This window comes from Dama dama, chromosome 7 (genome assembly GCF_033118175.1).
Source record: "Dama dama isolate Ldn47 chromosome 7, ASM3311817v1, whole genome shotgun sequence".
Lineage (NCBI taxonomy): Eukaryota > Metazoa > Chordata > Mammalia > Artiodactyla > Cervidae > Dama > Dama dama.
Window position 1 is genome coordinate 30,053,978 of NC_083687.1, and position 24,689 is coordinate 30,078,666.

A 24,689-nucleotide genomic window follows, 5' to 3' on the forward strand; every position below is an offset into this window, starting at 1 on the left:
ACTCGTCAGCCTCAAAGATCCACAGTGGACTTGGGCACCCTTTACCTCGGACTGCAAGCCCCACAAGCACCAAGTCATACCCAGATGCAACCAGAAGGGACAGCCCAACACTCAGGGATCAACTTCACTCATCCTCAGACTGCCATAGGACTCAGCACTTCTCTTCATAGGTGGGATTCACGTTTTAGTCCAATAATGTTAAGATTAGCACTAATTCCTCATTGATCTCTTCACCCACTTGGAGATTCAATGGCTCAATAATGAGGCGTTTATAGCAAAGGGAAGTACATGTCAGATGCGGTATAGGCAACCCATTCTTGCTCTCAGGGGGCTTTCTACATACACACGCACACACACACACACACACACACACACACACACACACACACACGGGGGAGGGGAAGAAAATTCAGGAGGCCCATCTTAGGAATTTTAAGGTTAAGATGTCTTCATGGAGAGGCAACCATATCAAAATATCAACTTAGAACAGACATTTGGAATGTGCTTTCTTGTGGGCATTTTCAGCAATGATTATCTAATAGTGTTTTGTTGGGGTTGTTTAGGGTGGCAGCCTTCCCCCTTCCTTTAAAAAAAATGCACTCAGTTTGCCCTCTGGTGGCCAAATAAATTAGAAACATGAAATTACTCGGTTGGTGAGCTGGGGCGCCGCCTTTGCAGTTGCTGGGGAAAAAGTATGCATGCATCGTTTTAGAGTAATTCCCTTTTGTCTTTTACTTTCCTCCCATTTCCCCATTAGAATTATGATTCACTCTGTTAAATGGCAGGGTGTTGAACTTGATGGTGTCCAGATCACTGCAGGAAATGATAAGGAATTTTGCTCTCGGTAGGAGGGGAAGCTGGTTCCAACGAAAGGAAAAAAGTACATGCTAGGAGTTAGTCCCTTTGCTGGCCAAATGTGTCCTGTTTCCAAGGATAGAGGAAGAGCAGAATCTTTTTAGTGCATCCAGCTTCTCAGTGAGAAGCACGGCGTTAAAAGAGAAGAGGGCAGAAAAACGTGGTAGGCAGGATTCAGAAACAAACAGCTAAGAAAGAACGTAAGAGAAAATATAGCTGTTCTAAATGTGTTCAAGCTTGCTAGTCTGGATGGATTCCACTCCAGAGCTCTCAAGAAAAAAAAAAGGAATTAACTCAGAGTGTCACCAACTCACTGCTAACAGTCTTTGAGGAATCACAGACAGGCAGAGAGAGGTTACAGAGAATATATAACTCTGATTTCCTAAGATGGAAAAGAAGGTGAATGTTAAAAACTACTCATCAGTGACCTTGAAAATGACCTTTGAGTCCTTTGAGGAAAAATCCTCAAATGAGATACAAAAAGGTGTTTTGTGAGCCTTTGGGAGAAGCAAACGTGGCTGCTAGGGTCTCACGGGGGCTCAGCAAGGGCAGGTGATGCTAGATTCTCCATATGTCATGTTCTCTTGTCAGGATTATAGACCAATAGAATGAGGCAGTATAATTGACCAGAGTCTGCATTTGATTAATGTATCTCATGACATCTCAAATCACATCCTGCTGGAATAGGCGATTGTACAGTTAGGAGAAATTGGAGCTGTTTAAGTGATAATAACCCAAGGTAAAGAACTTTCCTGCTGATGCAGGAGACAAAAGAAATGCGGGTTCAATCCCTGTGTTGAAAAGATCCCCTGGAGAAGGAAATGGCAACCCACTCCAGTATTCTTGCCTGGAAAATTCCTTGGATAAAGGAACCTGGAGGGCTACAGTCCATGGGGTCGCAAAGAGTCAGATATGCCTGAACACACACAGCACTTCCTAAGGTGCTGGAAGGTTCTCACCACAATCCTGCCCTGTTCAATATTTGTATCATGTCTTGTGTGTTATATAAACACACAAGTGTGCGTTTAGCAACTATGTGGATGGAGCAGAGTTTTAAGACACAGAAAACTCATTGGACTTCAGAATCAGTACCTAAAATCCATCTGGACAGGCCAAACAGATTCTGATGGAATGAAGTGGATCTTTCCCCTCTGTCCCAGATCCCATTATCTTATTTAATGAGTTTTGCCCAAGGTTTTTCCTCTGTTTGCAGCTGTGCTAAATTTGCCTCCCCCAGAGCCTCTCTCACTGTGGGGGAAGGTACCTCATCCACTTTAACCTCAAGGATTCCTCCTTTCATCTCTCCAGTACAGAGTCATCACCCAGTGCTGAAACTAAAGTCATTGGCCGTGTGTTCCGTGACCGACTCCCAAACGCTCAACATCAACCCATCAGCATGCCCTCAGCCTCAGTCTCAGGGACTGGGCAACATGTCCCTCTTATTCCGGGGCCAATCACTCTCTTTAGCTTTAAAGTCCACCCTCCCTCTTCTCCCCAGGACCTTGCTCGGTCAACTCTCCTGTCTCTCGCCAGTGTCTTCATGCAATTCTTCTCCCCTGGATCCTTCCTACTCTTAAGTGAACAGAAAGGGGGAAAAAGAAACCTTCATTTTTGCTTTTGCTCTCTTCTTTTACCTTCCCTTGTTTCCATCAGTCTCTGTGGGCAGTTGGGCTCTCCAGAAACAGAAGCCAAGATGGAGTTTGGGATGCAAGATGTCATTTAAGGAACAATACCAGTGAAAGCAGAACAGGGCAGAGGCAGGAGAGAAACCCAGCTTCGGTCCTGCAATGCTTCCTCAGATAGCTCTGTGGAGTGCTTGGAGCAGGTATTCCCCATCGGAGCAAACCAAAATAAGCTGAAACAGCCAGGCCTTTATAACTCGTGGGACTGCTGGAGGAAGAAGACTGTAGGAGCAGACAGTTAGTGACCTCTATGTCTCTCCTATGCTGTCCTTATTTCTTACTCCTCTCGGCACCTGGAAAATTCACCTTCTGTCTCCACTTTTGTTCACTCATCTCATCCTTTGCCCCACTCCAAATCCAATGGACACATTTTGATTCTTACAGCAGGAAGTCTGTGCTGCATCCACTAAGGCTGATTCTCTCTCTCTCTCTTTTTCCCTCCCTCCTCAGTCTCGACTCCCTTCGCTTCCATAACCCCCTCCCTCACTTCTTCCTAGCATCTCTGCCGTCCCCTCCTGGCCTCCTCAGGGGTCTTGTCCCCCTCTCACCGTCTGAGTGCTGGGACTCCATCCTCAGTCCACCCTCCTCCTCTCACCCTCCCAGGGTGATCTTGCCCACTGTCAGCTCTTTAATTCCCATTTACTTGCCAGTGACTCTGAAATCTACTCTCCAGCCTGTTGTCTCTCTCCCACTGGTCCCATCTCGGTGCTAACACTGTCAGAACAGGGAAGTCCTGCTTCTCCTTTCCCACTGTGTTCCCACCCTGGAGAAAGCTCCTTTTTCCAGTGCAAGGACTGGGGGATCCTTTGAACCTGCTCCATCACATTCCTTTTCTAGACAGCTAACCTTGTGGTCAGTCCTGTTTGGGCATGTGTATGAAACTACTTTGAACAATATCAAGAATTCTACATATGGAAACTTGCATCACTGGTGTATAAATAGCTGATGCTGGGTGCAGAAACTAAAAAAAAATTCATCACTTCTTCCCTGACCACACCCAGGACTTACCTAATCAGGTGTGAACCTCTGACTCAGCAGGTCCCCAGAAGAGTTATTCAGAATTTCCTTATTACAGGAAATGAGAGGTGGTAGTGATTTCTTTTATAGCTTGTGTTTCTCCTGAAGAAGAGAGTTCTGCGAGCAGGTGGTTTCTAGCCAAGCCTTTTATTCCCTGTCCTATATCTGAGTGGCAGGGGTTTCCCTGGTGGAACAGTGGTAAGGAATCCGTTTGCCAATGCGAGAGGCGCAAAAGACATGGGTTCCATCCCTGGGTCAGGAAGATCCCCTGGAGTAGGAAATGGTAACCCACTCCAGTATCCTTGCTTGGAGAATCCCATGGACTAAAGAACCTGGCAGACTATAGTCCATGGGGTGGCAAAGATTTGGACACGACTGAGCCACTGAGCATGTACACACTTGTGTGGCAGAGGCATACATAGGAGGCCTTTCTCAAGAAAAAGTGGGAAATGATCTATTCTTTCTTTAAATGTATCATGCTTGCTGTCTTTCTGTCCTTTCTTCCCAAATTAGAACTTCCGGTTGAATTCAGTGAAACTTCTCAAGCAAGTACACTGTGCCAAGGGCAGGCCTCTGTACAAGACAATTCCTGCCTTAAGGAATCTGAAGGGTGGTGCAGGCAATAAGTCTAATGCAAGCACATGCCAGTTTGGTGATGATCTCAGAAGCCATGGAAACTAAGGGTGACGGGGTTCCGGAGAAGGGAAGCGTCTCTATCCAAGTGGCCTCATAAAGGCATCCAAGACAGACCTTGAAGTACAGATCAGATTTTGGGAGTGAGCACACAACAGAAATAAGCAAGAAAAAATAAGACATCCGGGAATAGGTAGAAAACAGTGACAGATGGCAAAAGTCTATTAGCAGAATACCTTCAGAGAATTGCAAGATAAACAATAGCAAGGAAGTTGTCTCAACTTGTCTCATGTTGTAGTTTAGTCGATAAGTTGTGTCTGACTCTTTTGTGACCTCATGTACTGTAGCCCACTAGGCTCCTCTGTCCATGGGATTTTCCCAGCAAGAATACTGGCGTGGGTTGCCATTTCCTTCTCCAGGGGATCTTCCCGACTCAGGGATTGAACCTGCGTCTCCTGCACTGGCAAGCGGATTCTTTACCACTGAGCCACCAGGGAAGCAAGTTGTCTCATACCTAAGGCCAAAAATGGAGACTATAGACATACCCTGGGAGATAGAGAGAGGCAAGGTCATGGGAGAACAATTATGAAAATATTGTTATTAAAAGAGGTGAACAGGAGAGGCAAAACCACTGTCCATTACCCTTCATAGGTCCCCACTCAGCCCCAACCTCTTTGGAACTTCCCTTTCTCACCATCATGGGTTTATGGTAAGTGGCTCCACCTCCATCGAGCTCCCCAAGGAGGACAGTGCTCACTAAGCAAGAGACCATGTTGTATCGCCCCATCTCTCCTGGTTTGGTAGAACATTGTCTGTAGTACCGCCCCAGGCCCACCTATTTCATGTGTAACTCAGTGAGAATACTCTAGTTCTTGATCTTTTTTTTTTTAATCTATTTGGCTGTGTTGGGTCTTAGTTGCGGCAAGTGAGCTCCAGAGCATGTGGGCTCAGTAGTTGCAGCACAGGGGCTTAGTTGCTCCTAGGCATATGGGATCTAAGTTCCCCAATCAGGGATCAACCCATGTCCCCTGAATTGCAAGGTGGATTCTTAACCCCTGGACCACCAGGAAAGTCCCTAGTTCTCAATCTTAAATGCAGGACATGAAACTTCATGAAGGCAAGAATGATCTGGGCCTAGGGACCTCCCAAGGTGAACTTGGCAGCAAATGTTCCCAACTCCCTTTGGAAAAACCCTGAAAAAACTGCAGAGGAGGGAGAAATACTAATAGTGGTTATAATTGCTAATGAGGTTGGGGCTTTTAACACACTATGCCGGTTAAGTAGTTACCAATTCCTCAGTTTATAGAGGCTGCTGCTGCTGCTAAGTCACTTCGGTCGTGTCTGACTCTGTGCGACCCCATAAACGGCAGCCCACCAAGGTTCCCCCATCCCTGGGATTCTCCAGGCAAGAGCACTGGAGTGGGTTGCCATTTCCTTCTCCAATGCATGAAAGTGAAAAGTGAAAGTGAAGTCGCTCAGTCCTGTCACACTCTTTGAGATCCCATGGACTGTAGCCTACCAGCCTCCTCCCTCCATGGGATTTTCCAGGCAAGAGTACTGGAGTGGGTTGCCATTTCCTTCTCCAAGTTTATAGAGGAGGAAACTGGAAATTAAAAATGCGATGTCCAGGACTTCCCTGGTGGTCCAGTGATTAAAAATTCACTTGCCAATGCAGGGAACATGGATTCAATCCCTGGTTTGAAAAGATTACATATGCCATGGGGCAACTAAGGCCTTATGCCACAACTAGGGAAAGTGTGGCAAGGAAGACCCAAGGAAGCCAATTTTTTTTTTTTAATGCTATGTCCTAACCCCTTACAGAGAAGCAGAGGCTGAGTCTGGTTTCCCAGGGGCCTTGGCAGCTCCTGAGGGAGTTGGTAACTTGGGCATCTCTTGAATATATTTATGGATTTTGCATCTGGGAAGCATCACTGAAAGTCAGGAACACATCAGACACTGTTTACTCTAGCTCCAAACAAAACTACATAGGGAGAGGGTATCCTGGTTAAAGTTATATTCAGCTTAATCAAATAGGAGTTTATTTTCCTTATATAATATTCAAGAAGACTGAACAGACAGTCCAGAGCTGATGGAGCTGCTCAAAGACGTTACCGAGAGAAAAATAAATGACCCAATCAAAAAATGGACCAAAGAACTAAACAGACATTTCTCCAAAGAAGACACACAGATGGCTAACAAATACATGAAAAGACGTTAACATCACTCATTATCAGTTGAGTTCAGTTCAGTCGCTCAGTCGTGTCTCTTTGCGACCCCATGGACTGTAGTACGCCAGGCTTCTCTATCCATCACCAACTTCCAGAGCTTACTAAAACTCATGTCCGTTGAGTCAGTGATGCCATCCAACCATCTCATCCTCTGTCATCCCCTTCTCCTCCTGCCTTCAATCTTTCCTAGCATCAGGGTCTTTTCAAATGAGTCAGTTCTTCACATCAGGTGGCCAAAGTACTGGCGTTTCAACTTCAGCATCAGTCCTTCCAATGAATATTCAGGATTGATTTTCTTTAAGATGGACTGGTTTGATCTCCTTGCAGTCCAAGGGACTCTCAAGAGTCTTCTCCAACACCACAGTTCAAAAGCATCGATACTTCGGCACTCAGCTTTCTTTATAGCCCAAGTCTCACATCCATACATGACAATGGGAAAACCAAATCTTTTGACTATATGGACCTTTGTTGGCAAAGTAATATCTCTGCCTTTTAAATATGCTGTCTACGATGGTCATAACTTTTCTTCCAAGAAGCAAGCATCTTTTAACTTCATGGCTGCAGTCACCATCTGCAGCAATTTTGGAGCCCAAAAAAGTAAAGTGTGTCACTGTTTCCATTGTTTCCCCATCTATTTGCCATGAAGTGATGGGGCCGCATGCCATGATCTTAGTTTTCTGAATGTTGAGTTTCAAACCAACTTTTTCACTCTTCTCTTTCACTTTCATCAAGAGGCTCTTTAGTTATCTGCTTTCTGCCGTAAGTGTGGTGTCATCTGCATATCTGAGGTTATTGATATTTCTCCTGGCAATCTTGATTCCAGCTTGTGCTTCATCCAGTCCAGCATTTCTCATTATGTACTCTGCATAAAAGTTAAATAAGCAGGGTGATAATATACAGCCTTGATGTACTCCTTTCCTGATTTGGAACCAGTCTGTTGTTCCACGTCCAGTTCTAACTAACTAACAGGTTGTTTCCTGACCTGCATATAGGTTTCTCAAGAGGCAGGTCAGGTGGTCTGGTATTCCCATCTCTTTCAGAATTTTCCACAGTTTGCTGTGATCCACACAGTCAAAGGCTTTGGCATAGTCAATAAAGCAGAAGCAGATTTTTTTCTGGAATTATCTAGCTTTTTCAATGATCCAGTGGATGTTGGCAGTTTTATCTCCGGTTCCTCTGCCTTTTCTATATCCAGCTTGAACATCTGGAAGTTCACAGTTCACCTACTGTTGAAGCCTGGTTTGGAGAATTTTGAACATTACTTTGCTAGCGTGTGAGATGAGTGCAATTGTGCGGTAGTTTGAGCATTCTTGGCATTGTCTTTCTTTGGGATTGGAATGAAAACTCATTATCGGATAATCACTCATTATCAGAGAAATGCAAATCAAAACCACAATGAGGTACCATCTCACACCAGTCAGAATGGCTGCCATCAAAAAGTCTACAAACAAGAAATGCTGGAGAGGGTATGGAGAAAAGGGAACCCTCTTACACTGTTGGTGGGAATGCAAACTAGTACAGCCGCTATGGAGAACACTGTGAAGATTCCTTAAAAAACTGGAAATAGAACTGCCATATGACCCAGCAATCCTATTGCTGGGCATACACACCAAGAAAACCAGAATTGAAAGAGACACGAGTACCCCAATGTTCATTGCGGCACTGTTTACAACAGCCAGGACATGGAAGCAACCTAGATGCCCATCGGCAGACAAATGGGTAAGAAAGTAATGGCACATATACACAGTGGAATATTACTCAGTTATAAAAAAAAAAAAACGGGGAGCAGTCTCTCAGAGCTATCTGAGATGCTGCCTCCCGGGCTGCAGTCCTCATTTTGCCCCAAATAAAACTTAACTCACAATTTAAAAAAAAAAAAAACGCATTTGAGTCAGTTCTAATGAGGTGGATTAAACTGGAGCCTATTATACAGAGTGAAGTAAGTCAGAAAGAAAAACAGCAATACTCGTGGCTGATTCATGTCAATGTATGGCAAAAACCGCCACAATATTGTAAAGTAATTAGCCTTTAATTAAAGTAAATAAATTTTTTTTAAAAGTCACGGAGAATCCATTCTCCTGCTAGACGTCCCTCTGTCTATCCTTCTGCCTCATGGGTGCAAGGTGGCTCCTCCACCCTCAGGCATCACCTCCACATTTCAGGCAGAAGGGAAGAGAAAAGGACAAAAGGCATGTCACATCTGAATCTATTTTTTAAATTTTTTTCTCTACCTTTTTAAAAACTCAATCAGAGAAGCAATTGAATTCCTGAAAGCACACTTCCAATGATTCATTAGTCAAGTAGCCATGTGGTTACCCCTAGAAGCAAGGGAGTGTAAGGAAATGTTTTTTTAAGCATACTGACACCCAGGTAAAATTGAGGCCCCATTGCAGAAGGAGAGGAGGATAATGGAGTTTGAAGCGGCAATCAGCTCCAACCCCTGCCCCCCGCCCGCTCCAGAGTATATCAAGATCCATGGGCAAATGAAGAGATGGAGGAGGCTGCTGAAAAAGGATATTCTGAGTAGGTGAGGAGGAGATCTTTTGGAGTAATTCCACATTTAAGCTCCAGGCACCTGCATGACTTGTTCTGCTGTTGCCGTGGGTGACATGAGGCTGACACGAGAGACTGAGTTGTTTCACTCACCCCAGGCCTCTCAAAGAATTAGTAGAAAAGCAAGAACTCATGCCATTTCCTGGCTCCAAGCCTGGGTTCTCTCCACTGCCCTGCACACACGCAAACCATGCTCCACAGACCCTTAGAGAGACAGGGAGGTGCCTGAAGGGACTCTGATGAGTATCTAGGCAGGTACACCATGGGCAGGGCTCCTCTCCTCCGCCCTCCTCACCCAGAGACGCTCCCCCTTCACTTTTTTGTTATACAGAAAACTTCTCTCTGAGATGTAATTTGACACACAGGCTAATCTGTCATTTAAAAAAATAAAACAGCCTGCCCCGTAACTATTAATATTCTGTACTCTCCTTATTCACTGAGCATTTTGAGAGCCGATTATTTCATACATTCACAGGTTCTCCAAGTTGGAAGGTGTGGCCCGTGCACACGGGGCTCCAGAAACAGCTCATCCCAGTTTGGTGCTAACATCAGCAGGTGTCACTTTCTAAAATAGAATTAAGATGAGCGAGGCTGAGGTCAGACACCCGCAAGGCAATTTGGAAAGAGCTGTGAGCTAGGCTGGGACATTCCTTGACCTCCGGGGGAGCGCAGCACAGGCGGCACCCCATGTGAGCTCAGCTGCGTTTTGCTGAGGGCAGCACACGGGGCGACATCCAGGAGCCCAACACTGACTCGGTGGAGGAAAGAAGGGAGAGAAGGGGTGAGCAGTGGACAGTGACAACTCACCCATCTCTCTGGCTTTCAGAACAAGCAGGGGCAAAATCTGCTGACCTCGGTACAGGAGAGGGGCTGCAGCCAGCCCACAGGGAGACTTTGGGTGCATTTTAAAAACTCCTCCTCTGGTAATTTAAATAGGAAAGGGCCCTTCTTCTGGGCACAGGCAGCTGATAAGCATACACCCATGGCAAAGAAGGGCACATTTTGCGTAAACCAGTAAAAGGGACCCTTCTGGGCAAGCAGCGCAAGCCCTGTGCCAGGGTGAGAGACCAAGAGAGCTGAGCACAGGCTGGAATTCAGCCCTCCTCATCACCTTTGTGAGCTCACAGGCTGGGACCCCCAACTCTGTCCACACCTCGAGGTGTACCTGTTGGGGTCCACAAGCCTGCATTCTGCACGGTAAAGAGTTTTCAGTTCCGGACAACATCACCCTAGGAAAAGAGAATGGAGAGGCTAACACCCTCCTCTTTTTTGTAATGTGTGGACACAGGTTCGTGCACTCACACGTGCACACTTGTGCACACATACCCGGTCAGGGACCTGTAGGGTAGAGCTTAAGCCACTGAGTGTTTCAAAAAGAATAAGTGAAAGTGGAAGTTGCTGAGTCCGGTCTGACTCTTTGTGACCCCATGGAGTATACAGTCTTTATAACTCTCCAGGCCAGAATACTGGAGAGGGTAGACTTTTCCTTCTCCAGGGGATCTTCCCAACCCAGGGATGGAACCCAGGTCTCCCGAATTGCAGGCAGATTCTTTACCAGCAGAGCCAATGGTGCCTAAAAATAGAACAACTGACAGATTTGGGGGAGGGGGTTCTTACTACTCACACCTCCTGGAATTATGGGTAATTACATCTTAGAAACTCAACAAATAATCAGTAAGTACAAAATTAAGGAATTACCATGTGGTGAAGTTCAAGGAGGCTGATGTTACTCATAAGAGTAAATAAAGTAGAGAGTCTAGGGCCAAGGGTCATGGTGAAGAGTCCCATGTCTCTGGAGCTCCTAGCATTCAGAGAGGGGATCCATTCTCCCATTCCTCCTTCTAAGAGACCCTAGTTTTATTTCGCTTATTAATATTCCTGTGCTATAAACAAATTTTTTTTTTTTTTAATCAACCTGCCATTCAGCAGGAGGAGTGTGACACTTCTGGCTAAGGGGGTGTTAGTCTAAGTCACTAAATGGACCTGCAGAAGAGTTCTTCTGGAGCTGACACTCTAGGCTTCCGTCCCCTTTTGTCCTTTACTCTCCCACTTCTTCCTTCCAAAAACACAAACTCAGGGGGTGCTCTGAGTTCCAACAGCCACGCTGAGAGCATCTATTCATTTACTCAACAAACGCTCACTGTTTTCCAGGCTGGGGATTCAGAATGAAGAAAACTGACATCGGTCCAGACCCTCAGTGAACTTACAGTCTGGTGGGGAAGACAGATGGTAAACAAATAGTCAGGATGTGTAAATGTCATAAAGGAAAATAAGTTAAGAAATGAGGTACTAAATATAGGACAGACTCAGCCTTGTAGATGGAGGCTCAGGAAGCTAGAGGAAGCCAAGTTCCTAGTAGGAGACCTGTTCTCCCCTTGAGAGTTATTCAAAACTTTTATTATATTTATTTTATTTATTTAGCGGCATCAAGTCTTAGTTGTGGGATCTTCGTTGCTTCTTGCGGGATCTTTCAGTGAGGTGCACGGACTCTCTAGTTACGGTGTGGGGGCTTAGTTGCTTCGCAGCATGTGCTATCTTAGTTCTTAGACCTCCAACCCAAATCCCCTGGGTTGCAAGCCAGATTCTTAACCACTGGACCACCAGGGGAATCCCAAGAGTTATTTTAAATGCAGAAAAATAGAACCCTTAATTTGTCATTGTTTTTTGGGTTTCTGCTACTATCCTCCGATTGCCATCCCCCATCTGATGATAACCCTAAAAGAAGGCTCTTTGGCCTGGCTCAGTGAATTTCTCAGATTTCACCCATATGAATAGGTTGTTAGCTGATGATACAAATGAATTCCTATGTTTTCTAAAACTGAAGTATAATTGATTTACAGTGTTGTGCCAGCTAGATTCTTGATAAAGTGACTGCTCTCATTTTCTTTCACACATGAAACTATTGCAGAAACACAATGGTTTTGAAAACCATTTCTGAAGACCGTTTCTAAAGATCGAAGATCAGAACAGTTTCAGTAGTGGTCCTGAAGTTATTCAATGTCATAGCAATGCATTAAATACTAATCTTCATATGAACAAAAGGTGGGAGGAGGGTGTACAATGGAGAAAGAAAAAAGGAGAGAGTGACAGAAAGCAAGCAGGAGACCTGAGTCTTTGTTATAGCAAAGGTTGCAAGCTCAGCCTCCTCAGGGTCAAAGCAGGAAATGCAAATAATGACAAAGCATTCCCGGGCTGAGAAAAACAAGACTCCTGCTGTTTCTTTGTTTTCCCACTCTGGAGTAAACAAGTGGGTAGGGACTGAAATTTTTCTGCTAGAGGGAAAACAGCTGCTCAAGCTAAATGGTAAATGCCAGCTGACATTTTCCCTCAGTGTTAGGGAGGCCAGGGGACACCGAGTAGACTCTGGTGACCTGAGACGGGCAGCTCTATTGTTACCAGCAATGAATGTGGGCCCCTTCATGCCAGATAGCCTGAATTTTTAAAATCCAGAAATCTGGATTTTTATGTGCAGTCTCCCACTTTTAAATGTTGGGAATGCATTCAATATTTTTTGTAAACACGCTGCTAGCAAATTGCATGTTTCTACAGACATTCAGGCAGCAGGCCATGAGTTGGCACCCTCGAGCTTGCTGAATGGTTGGGATAAGAAGCTGTTTGCAAAGAGAAGTAGGGGGGAAAGCAAGGAGCTGTCTGAAAGTAGGTAAGGAAGCAGAGGGATGGAAAAGAAAAGACCAAAGACGGTAGAAACAAGGAACACGGATCATCAACAAAAACTGAGTTACTGAATGCTTCACACCTTTCCATCCCCACCCCACCCCACCCCGGAAGTCATTTTCTACCCCACCTCCAAGCAGAGCCTGCCCTTCTGGGCATCTGCACAACCTCTCCAGTTTGAACCACTCTCTGAACAGGTCTTTAGTCTGCTCTTTCTTCCTGAAGCCCAAAAGATCATAAATCCCTTGAATTGCTGGAAAAACACTGGGCAGAAATCACAGAGTCCAGGAAAGAAAAACAGACAGCAAAATGAAAACAAATGCAGGGAGCTGAAAAGATGTTTATTTTGATCTATGTCCAGTTTTGGCAAATCTCAAAAAGAATAAAACGTCCAGGAAAAGGCAAGCTGAAGGGTGATTGGGGGAGGGAGCTAATAAGATCAAATTTGAAATTGTATATATTAAAAAAAAAAAGTCAAGGTTCATTTATCATAGCATGCTGCTGCTGCTGCTAAGTCACTTCAGTCGTGTCCGACTCTGTGTGATCCTACAGACGGCAGCCCACCAGGCTCCCCCGTCCCTGGGATTCTCCAGGCAAGAACACTGGAGTGGGCTGCCATTTCCTTCTCCAATGTGTGAAAGTGAGAAGTGAAAGTGAAGTCGCTCAGTCGTGTCCGACTCTTAGTGACCCCATGGACTGCAGCCTACCAGGCGCCTCCATCCGTGGGATTTTCTAGGCAAGAGTACTGGAGTGGGGTGCCATTGCCTTCTCCTTATCATAGCATACAAGAGGATAAATTCTATATAGAATTTTTAAAGTGAAACCATTTAAGTACAGGGCAGTGGGGGGAAATGGGTGAATTTCTCTATTATTTGGAAGTGGAGAATACTTTCATAACTAGGACTAAAAATCCAGCTGCTATTGAGGGAAAAGATTGATATGTTTGGCTACATAAAAATGTAACAGCACAAAATTTTACAAGAGAAAACATTATCATAAGCAAAGTAAAATGACAAACATTTCACAGACGAATGGCTAACATCCTTAATATGTAAAGAGCTTCCAAAAATAGAGGGAAAAGAACCAACCAGTTGAAGGGGAGAAAAACAGGCCACCCCAAAATGGGCAACTTTGGCATATGGACCATTGACTTGAAGGTGATCAAGACCCAGCAGACTTGAGAAAAGGTTTTTACCTTTCCCTTAACTGCCTAAATAATTGAGGTAGGGGACCTGGCCCCGAGAGAGAACTAAAACCAAAGATAGTTTTCATCTGAAAGACTTACCTGCTTGGCAGGGCAAACATCTAATTACCAAACATCTACTCTTCGCATCCTCCTGTGAATTGACCATCTATCCTTCAAGCCCCAGGCCCCATCTCATTTCTTAGCTCAGGATGGCATATAAGCCTCAATTGCATGACTGCCTTTGTGTTTCTTACTTTTATGGGGCTCTTATATGTCCATCTTTTTCTTTTATTAACCTGTCTATGTCAAGTTAACTATTAGACCAGCTAAAGAACCTAGAAAGGAATTTTTTTTTCCACTCCCACAAACTCAACTTAAAAATTGCAAGAGGCATGAAGAGTTACAGAAGGAAATGTAAAGGACTCCATATTGTATAAAAACATGTTCAACTTTGCTTCCAGTAAGAAAAATACAAATCGAAACTGTACTAAGTTCATAATTTTTTACCTCTCAGATTGGCAAAAATCCAAAAGCTTGTCAACACACTTTGTTGGCCAACCTCTAGGGAACAAGTACACTGTTGGTGGGAGTGCAAAATGAGACCACCTCTCTCGAAGGGAATTTGGTTGGCAGTAAGTAGCAAAGTTACATACACACTTCCTTTTTGGCCCATCTATACCACTGCTTGGAAACTATCCCAGAAAATCACTGACAAATATACAGAAAAGTGTTTGCACAAAGTTATTTATTGCAGCCCTGTTTGTAATGGCAAAAGACTAGAAATAACCCAAATGTCCCACAGTAAGAGGCTGGTTAAATTAAGTATGAAGTACTGAGGAGCATAAAAAAGGAATGAAAAAATATATATACTGCCATGGAGTGGTGGCCAGCACACATTTTGAAGTAGAAAGAAGCAAAGTGAAACTATGTAAACAGCTCACCTTAAAAAAAATAATACTTTCGGGGACTTCCCTGGTGCTGCAGTGGTTAATTAAGACTTTGCCTTCCAATGCAGGGGGCCCGGGGTTAAATCCCTGGTCAGGTAACGAGATCTCACATACCACAGCAAAGATCAAATATCCCACATGCCGCAACTAAGACCTGATGCTGCCAAATAAATAAATGAATATAAAAAAATAATACTTTTAAAATGAAAAGTGGGAGGAACCACTTACTATGCTACTACATATCTAAGAACATATGTATATATATATATATAGACAATGGAAAGATAAGCCAAAAAATTTTTTTAAATGGCTACCTATGGGGGAAGGAGGAAATAGAATAGAGGAGATTGGGATAGAAACTAGGTTTCTCCAATATACCTTGCTTTGTAGATCTGAATTTAGAACTGTGTAAATATTTGACTTAAGTACAAACAAAATTAACTTGAAAAAGCATTTCCCAAAAATCAAGAGCAAGATAAAAGAATCTATCTGCCCAGTGTGTTAGTGGTATAATCACAGAGAGAACTGTTTCAAACAACTTTAAACCATAGTAGTTTGACTGGATATCCATAGTGAGATACACTGAATCAATTAATGGTGACAATGTTGAGAGAGAAGGCAAATGGCTTGTTTGGGAACTGAGATATTTGGTTGGGAGAAAGAACAGACGTAAGATATATGAAGTTACATAAGACAGTAAGAGTATTTTATTTTATTTTATTTTTTCTTCTTTTTTGGCCACATAGTGAGGCATGCAGGACCTTAGTTCCCCAACCAGTGATCAAACCTGTGCCCCCTGTACAGTGCAAGTGCCAAGTCTTAACCACTGGCCTGCCAGGGAAGTCCCAATGAGACTCTCTATTTAGAATTGAAAGTACTAGTATACACAAAGGATGATATCTTTAAATATATGTGTATGTATTTCCTTTCCACTAGAAGGCTCTAGAAACAAAGACCAACCCAGTAGCAATGAGCATCCCTTGCCCCCTGACTACGGTCTCTGGTTGTCATTTCCATCAATAGAAACCTTGAAGAAGTGTTTGGTTCTTAACCTGGAAAAGGAAATGCACAAGTTGTGCTTGGATATTTGTCATATCAGAAATTCAGGAACTATCAAAATCTTTTGAGCCTACCTCAGAAGAAAGCAATGTTGGCAAACACGGGACAATTTAAGCATTCATAAGAATAGTAATTACAATGGACTACAGTGAACTAAAGTACATCAAATATGTTTAAACCCATGACTTTATAATGATTATTTTTAATTGGTCACTTTGGGAGTGTTCTTGGTAGCCAACTCAATAATTTGAAAACTGCTAATGAAGAGAAATCAACATTTATCCTGCCTTTCCTGTAGGAACCATACATGACCACATGATTGATGAGGGAATTTCTCTTAACAGAAGTAATCCAGTAGTAAATAAGCAGAATGATAGAATTTCAATATCACCATTTTGCAACCCCCAATGAAATCATGGATTAGTCAATAATGACTAATAACTGATAACATCACCAAAAGAAAGACAAGCAGATACTATATATGTTGTGTTGGAAGTTCTCAGCATTTTCTGAGGAACCCTGCAAATATAAACATTGAATCAGGAAATTACCAATGAAATTACCAATTTACAAGGAATTTGTTGGACAGAGGAGCGTGTTACATAGTACCTCAAGTCATAATCAACCAAAACCAGACGGTGGGAAACTCTACAGGAAACCACCTCCCCATTTCCCCCACGCCACACACAGTTTCCTCAACAAATACCTTTCAAGGGAGGAAAAAAAAAAAAAAAAGAATGAGAGAGAGATCCTACACATTAAAAGAAACATAAGAAAAAAATAGCAACCAATATTTATTTCAATCCTGATTCAGAAAAAGTAAACTCATATGAAAGATATGAGACATTTGGGGGAATCTGAAAAAAAAATCGGAGGTTCCTAAATTCTAGCCTATTTTCCCACTGGCCTGAGCCTGAGCATCGCTGCTATTATGAGTAAAAACCACTTCAGAGCCCAGAACCACAGGATTGGGTTCTGTATGTGTCATAGGAAGAGTCTAATAGACAAAGCCACCTCTCCATTCCCTCCCAGCCCAGCAGGCTCCCCCACCCTCCACCCCAGTCCCAGGCCGACCCACCACAGAGGGGAGAACCAGGAGGATAGAACGTTCAACTACTCAGAATGAGGCCAATGAGGCCCCAGGCAGGCGATTGTTTTGGGGTGGTTCTCTTTCAGGCTCTTGCCCACCTGGGGCATGGCTTTTGGCATGATTTGGGATATGCCAAATGAACATGTTCTGTTTGTGTGAAGTGAGCTGACATCTCTGATTCCGACTGGGCCTGTGTTTTGGAAATGGAGGTAGTTGGCATGCTCCACCAAATACCACTACCAGTATCACTGCAGATGGGAGTAACTGTAAACTATACAATACATTGTTGTTGTTGCTATTTTTCAGTTGCTAAGTCGTGTCCGACTCTCTGTGACCCCATGGACTGCAGCACGCCTGGCTTCCCTGTCCTTCACTGTCTCTCAGAGTTTGCTCAAATTCATGTCCATTGAGTCGGTGATGCCATCCAACCATCTCATCCTCTGTCACCCCATTCTCCTCTTGCCTTCAATCTTTCCCAGTATCAGAGTCTTTTCCAATGAGTCAGCTCTTCACATCAGATGGCCAAAGTCCTTTAGCATCAGTCCTTCCAATGAATATTCAGGGTCGATTTCCTTTAGGATTGACTGGTTTGGTCCCCTTGCAGTCCAAGGGACTCTCAAGAGTCTTTTCCAGCACAATTTAAAAGCATCAAATGCAATTATGTACAGGATTCCATTTCGAAAAAGGTAAACTCTGTCCCCCAGAGCTCGAATGCTCTTAAGTCAGAAGGCTTGGGAATTATCCACTATCCCTATCTGTTACTACACTTACACATGAGGTCCCTCACTGCTCCAAGCTCTGAAACCCCAAATGTGATGTGGAGAAGACACTCATTATTTTAGAGGGGAGAAGAACTTAAGATAGGCAAAAGGACCCAAGGAAGGGCAGGAAATGAGCAAGTCAGGAAGTGTTGCTGGCACATGAAGTCAAGAGTGCCAAAACTGCTAAGTAAATAATAATTTGATATTTATTGAGTTCTTTCTCTCTGCAAGGTGCTGAGCTAAGTCCTTTTCTCTTTTTTCTTTTTTAAATTTTATTAAAGTATAGTTGATTTTCAATGTTATGTTAATTTCCGCTGTACAGCAAAATGACTCAGTTATATATATATATATATTTATATACTCAGATATATATTTTTCATATTCTACGATTTGTCACAGTATATTCAATGTAGTTTTCTGTGCTATACAGTAGGACCTTGTTGTTTATCCATCCTATATATAATAGTTTCATCTGCTAATCCCAAACTTCCAATCCTTCCCTCTCTAGTCTCTTCCCCCTTGGCAACCACAAGTCTATTCTCTATATCTGTGAGTTTGTTTCTATCTTATAGACATGATCATTTGTGTTATATTGTTTATTCCGCACATAAGTGATATCTTTGTGATATCTTGTCTTTCTCTCTCTTACTTATTTTGCTTAGTATAATAATCTCTAGGTCTATCAATGTTGTTGCAAATGGCACTATGTCATTCTTTTTTATGGCTGAGTAATATTCCACTGTGTATATATACACCACATCTTCTTTATCCATTCCTCTTTTGATGGATATTTAGGTTATTTTCATGTCTTGACTATTGTAAATAGAAACTTTATGAACACTGGGGTGCATGTATCTTTTCAAATTATAGATTTGTCTGGATATATGCCCAGGAGTGGGATTGCTGGAGCATATGCCAATTCTGGGCTAGGTCCTTTTCATGCATCATACCTTTTGATATGCTCAGAAACCTAATAGATAATGCTCTCAACCTCCTCCTCTCAAGTGCAGCCTCATTCCTTCTTCTCAGGAACACATACATCTCTTACCTATTTCCTATTTCAAACACCTGGTGGTTACATGTAATCGCTGCAGTTTCATATGTATAGCAAAGATGCTGGAGGGACAGTCTCAATCCAATATGGGGAGTTTGAGGTCTCTGAAGGGTCAAAGACCTCCCTGACACAATCAACAAAGCTTCTTTCATGCAATGTTTAAAAGGAATACTATCTAAAGAAATTTGTCATCTTTGTAAAGAAAAAATGTCCAAAAGATGCCAAACTCTTCCAGTCAGGGCTTTGTCTTTGACGTGACCCGTGACAAGCCATTGCTCCCTTCACAGCGAGGCATCTGGCCATCTACAATTTTGGATCCTTTTCCAGGAAATCCACCAGCTGAGCAAAGGCTGTTGGACCTGTTACAATTTTATCATCAGTAAATGAGGCTGAAAGTTGGGTGCATTTACAAGCAAGAAGTTACAGTATAAGTGGTGATGATAGAGTCATTGCATGTTTTCCATAATTTCCTAACAAGGGTCATGCCTTGAAGATTCAACAGTGATGCAATGACAGAAAAAGGAGAGGAATTTACATGGGAGGCAAAGATACAAACTGTGTCATGTGAGTTCTGTCTCTCCTCGGTGAAGGAGCAATATTTAAAATGTGTTCCCATTAATCTGCCCCCCACCTCAAACCACCAAAACACACTCAACAATGGGGCTTCACTCTGTAGCTACAATTCATCATATCTAGAATTATTTCAGTGAATCAATGGAATAATGGAGCACATGGCTTTATCACTTGTTTGTGTCCCTTGGTATGGATATTCGGTACAGTAAACATGTGGCATCTGCAGATTTAACAAGCTGACTGCTTCAGTTGTCAGTGAAGACCCCTGACAGCGTGGGAACCCACAGCTTTGCTGAGATACGGACAGGAACGGCGCCACCCAGCTGGGTGTAGCTGAGTGAAGACAGCAGACCAGCCCGCTTCCCAAAACAGCTTTGTGTTTCTCAGCAAGTGGTCCAGTAGGCAGAAACATACCAGAAAATAAAACGACTTTAAAAACTGTTGCTGGGAATTCCCTGGCGGTCCAGTAGTTAGGACTCGGTGCTCTCACTGCCAGTGGCCCTGGTTGGACCCCTGATTGGGGAACTAAAATTCCCCAAGCCACTTGGCAAGGCCAAAAACGAAACAAAAAACTTTGTTTCTTTGCATATATTGCCACCAACACCACCCCACCACGCACACACCCACACACGAAAGAAAAAACTAATCATTAACACTGTTGCTGGAAGTAATGAAGATGTGAACAGTTGTGAAAAAGTAATGGTTTTTCAGAACTGTAATTTGAAATAAATTAAAGATGGGTGTTTTGATCTTGATGACAGTTTAGCTTTCTTAATCCACATAATTGCAGATGTTTGAAAAGAGACTTGAGAAGCCATTTCAGGAAATGTTTTCAGGCAGCTCAAAAATCTTACACAGAGTAAGATACAAAACTTCAGTAAAAGAACAGCGGTTAACTTGTGGTAAGAGTCTATAGCAGAAATCAGCAGCCTCTCCATGTAAATATGATTCAGAAAGACCCAGAAAATCTGGAGAAGTACTTAAGGATCATCAAATTTGGAAATATATGAAGATCTCTGTAAAGCTCAAAAGGGTCTGCTCTTCTTTCTGTAAGCATGGCCAATGGATGAATACACATCCATCTTTTCGTTTCAGTATCCCTCACCCAAAATGTGCTACAAACGTGCCTTAGAGGTTGAAACATTCTGAACTCCCTGGAACAAGATTTTCTCATGGGGAGGGAGGTAGGTAAAAGCAGCCAGTGTGCCTCGAATAGCAGCCCTTTCCCATTAGGAAAGTCTTCTGATTTATCTTCCAAGGGCTCATCCTCTTTCTACACATATATTATCTAATACTGCATACTCATCCTCACTTCCCTCTCTACTTGATTTGTTATTTTACTCTTGTTAAACAATATCCAGGTTTACCATGTTTATATCTCATAACTATCAATGTCCTTTCAGATATAAGCTTGGAGCCTGGTGGGCTACAGTCCATGGGGTTGCAGAGTTGGATACAACTGAGTAACTAACACTTTCACTTTTGGTATATATAAACAACAAAGATAACTACCAAGTATTATAGTTATTAATTATATTAATAGTTGTTATACCATACTATATGTAAAATATATATAATATTATTCTATATATGATCTATAGTGTAATATCTATATTAGTTATAGTAACAGTTACATAGTATTAATGTTATAGTATACTATAACATTCCAATTTGTATACATTATCTTTTATCTTCACAATCCTGGAAGATAAAATTTACAAAAAAACAAGGCATCAGAGTGGCGGGCAACTAGCTCATGTTATCATAGCTAATAAGTGGTAGATTCAGGAGTCAAACCCAAATGAGAAGGAATCTATGTCAGGGCTTGTTCTATTACTAAGTTGCCTCTAATGATGTACATCTCGTTAACATCCCTTTCTGATCAATCATTAATCAGACAGAGCATCAGCAGTTTTATAAAAGCTGTTTACGAAGCAGAGCTAAAGCAGGGTTAACTACACACACACACACACACACACACACACGACCCCTTTATGCAGTTAGATTCCTTCATCCTCTCAGCACCCCTTGTCACCCCAGACTTAATTAGGTACCTCATTATATTCTTGGACTTTTCCTTCATAACACTCATCTCCCTTTAATTACTTCACTGTCTTTCATTCCTCTGTCCCGTGACCTCCTTGGAGGCGAGACGGTTGTCCTGTTCCTGCCCTAACCAGTAGCACCTGGCGCCTAAGAGAAATTTAGTAAATATTTGTTGAATGAACGGATGTGAATAGGCAGTGGGAGCAGGTTCTCTCAAAGGTTAGAGAAGGTGGTGCACCAGCTAGTAGTTAGCTGACTGTCGGCTTCCGTGGGTGCCAACCTCTCCTCAACAGAAACTAGCAGTCTCCCTCCCACCGCACACCTCTTCCGGTGTCCGCCTTGCCGTGAGCTCTGCCCAGGCTCGCCTCGCCTGGGAGCTGTACCAGCGGGTGGAAGTCTGCCCTGCAGAAAGGACTGATTAATCCTAACTGTCAAGTCAGGCTCACAGATCTTGCCTTGTGCACACCCATCCAACCTGGGTATCCCTTTGATCACAATCTCCAGTCCTGGGTTGAACCTCAGGAGAGTCAATAACTCCTGGAAGGAATGACCACACCCTACTCCACCCCTGGCTGTGTGCGGGTTAACTGGAGACCTGGTTTTCTGCACCCTGTAGGACAAGATCATACACCTGGCGGTAATGTGGTGTCTGAAAGAGATGGACAGTCTGGCATCGATAGGCATAGGTGAGCGGGCCCTCAGGGTGGAGCTTGTAACTCAGAAAGGGAGCCTTGAGGGCTTCCCTTGTGGCTCAGTAGTAAAGAATCTGCCTGCCAATGCAGGAGACACAGGCTCAATCCCTGATCCAGGAAGATCTCACATGCTGTGGAGCTGCTAAGCCCGTGCACCATGACTACTGAGCCTGTGCTCTGGAGCCCAGGAGCTGCAAGGACTGAGCCCTTGCCCCACAGCTACTGAAGCCTGAGGCCCACATGCCCTGAGGAGCCTGTGCTCCAGAACAAGAGAAACCATCGCAGTGAGAAGCCCACACCCTGCAACTAAAGGGTGGTCCCTGCTTCCTCGCAACGAGAGCAAAGCCCACGCAGCAACAAAGACCCAGCACGACCAAAAATAAGTAAATAAAATAAAAAAGAAAGAAAGAGAGCCTTGAGCAGGCAGGGGTGGGAACTTCCATGTTCCCCCTCAAGACTCGGACATTACTTTGGGATGGAGGCAGCAGGTCAGGAGCCAGGGAGGAGAGATCCGTGCCATCGGCTGTGGGCACAAGATAAGTCAGCTGAGTTTGTCTGGTGAATCAGATCATCGGGTTACCTGCTGCTCAGTTCTTTGCTTTCCCTTCTCTTAACTCTAGGCCTTTACAGGAGTCCTGCTTAATTGTTTAAAGTCTCTGTGGTGCTGATGACTTCAGCTGTGGTTGTTCAGAAGCACAAAGGGACAGGGACAGGGAGACTTCTGGGGACGTGGCAGGGCTGGGAAGTCCCTTCCTCTCCCCATGGAGATGCTCCCTCCCACCGCCTCCCCTCAGAGGATGTATCTCTTCTTATTACGGGAGATGTCTATTTCTTTGCAGCATCTGAGCCAGTTAAGGAAGTCCCCTGACTTTAGGTTGTAGGTCAATTATATTTCTTTTTTTTTTAAGCATTGAATAAAAAACAAATTAAAATTTCAGTTTCAGTTTAAAAAAAAGGTGGTACTTTGCCCATGTGTGAATAACCAACATTCTACAGCCTCATAACTCTCTCCCATGTGCCCACAGTCCCTCATTTTCCAACCCATTGTCAATCTTCCTCAGTCTACAGCTGGAATTTGTGACCACCGAGGGCAGACCCTGTTGTCCTCAGCCGTCAATCTGGGACTCAAAGTTAATGCTCTGTTGGGTCTTTGACAACCTCAGAAGGTTACAGAAGGCCCAGTTACAGTGGTATATTGGTAAATCTATACTGGGGGGCTACAGGGTGGGGGAAAATCCTTAATTTGTAGGTTTTCAGTTTCCATGGTGTCAATACTCCCTTCTACCATGACTGATTTCCAACTACCAATGGTTTAACAATCAGCTTGGAAAACTCCTGAATATTTAACATTCTCACCAGCCAGTCTGAGCTGACTCCAGCATACCACCAATTCAGGAGGATTTCCAGTGTATCTCTGGGCCCCTGAGAAGTCTTGACAAAGTGAGCAAATAGACCTGGTGGAAGTAAAGATAAGGAGAAGACCTCGTGTGCTATTTCTACCCCCTGGCTCCCTTGGCTCAGAGCCCTGGAAAGAGGATGACTGTAGGGAGTCAGGAGAGCTCTGGGTTCAAATACTTATGTGACTTTGGGCAAGTTTCAGCTTCCAACTCTGCAAATTAGGATTGATAAAAACTCCCTGAAGGATCACTTTGAGGATGAAATGAGAGGCCCAAATAAAATGCTTAATGTATAGCAAGCTCTCAAATGTTCTTTCTTTTGTTCCCCTATCTTTGTCTTAATTTTGCCTGTATTAGTTCAAATAACTATTTTTCAAGTCGTGTCTGACTCTTAGCAACCCAGTTGACTGTAGCCCACCAGGCTCCCCTGTCCATGGGATTCTCCAGGCAAGAATACTGGAGTGGGTTGCCATGCCCTCCTCCAGGGGATCTTCCTGACCCAGGGATCAAACCTACATCTCCTGTGGCTCCTGCCTTGCAGGCAGATTGTTTACAGCTGAGCCATTGGGGAAGCCCCAGTTCAAATAATTATTTTTCAAAGGGTCCAACAGGGGGAGCCCAAACTCAACACTGTCAGAGTGGGGGCTGGTAATTCAACCCAACTCTCTCTACAGTTTGAGTTTAACTTCAAAAACTTTAAAGGGCATACCTATTTCTCTCTTCAGGCTCACCCTTGTCTTCATCCCCAAAAAGGTGAGTCCATTTAAATGTTCCATAACTGGTGTTTATGCCAGCTGGCTTCGTTCTCCTTTAAGATGGCAAGCTACACCCAGAATCAAAAACCACAGTCCACAAAGGGGGCTCCACGTCAGGACCAGAACAAGGACAGTGGGCTTCCCTAAAGCTGGTCTCCATACAGTAGAGCACATAAAGCTTCCTGCGCACCCAGCGTGCCTCCTGCATCAAACCAGGCCCCATAATATACCAAACATCAAACACTCAGGAGGATTCATGGTAAAATTGTGCAGCAGAAGGCTGTGGTTAGATAGCTAGAAAAACTTTCCAACTATAAAACAATCTTACGAGAAAGTGGAGTCTTTGCGTCTAGCTAGGGGAGGGGAGGCAGAGGCAGAAGGGGCCTGAGGCTCGCTAGATTTAAGAAGTGTGGCTGCTCACAAACACTTAGGTTATTGGAATGCTACAGGGAGAGACAGCAAATGAAACTTTGAGGAAATCTGGTG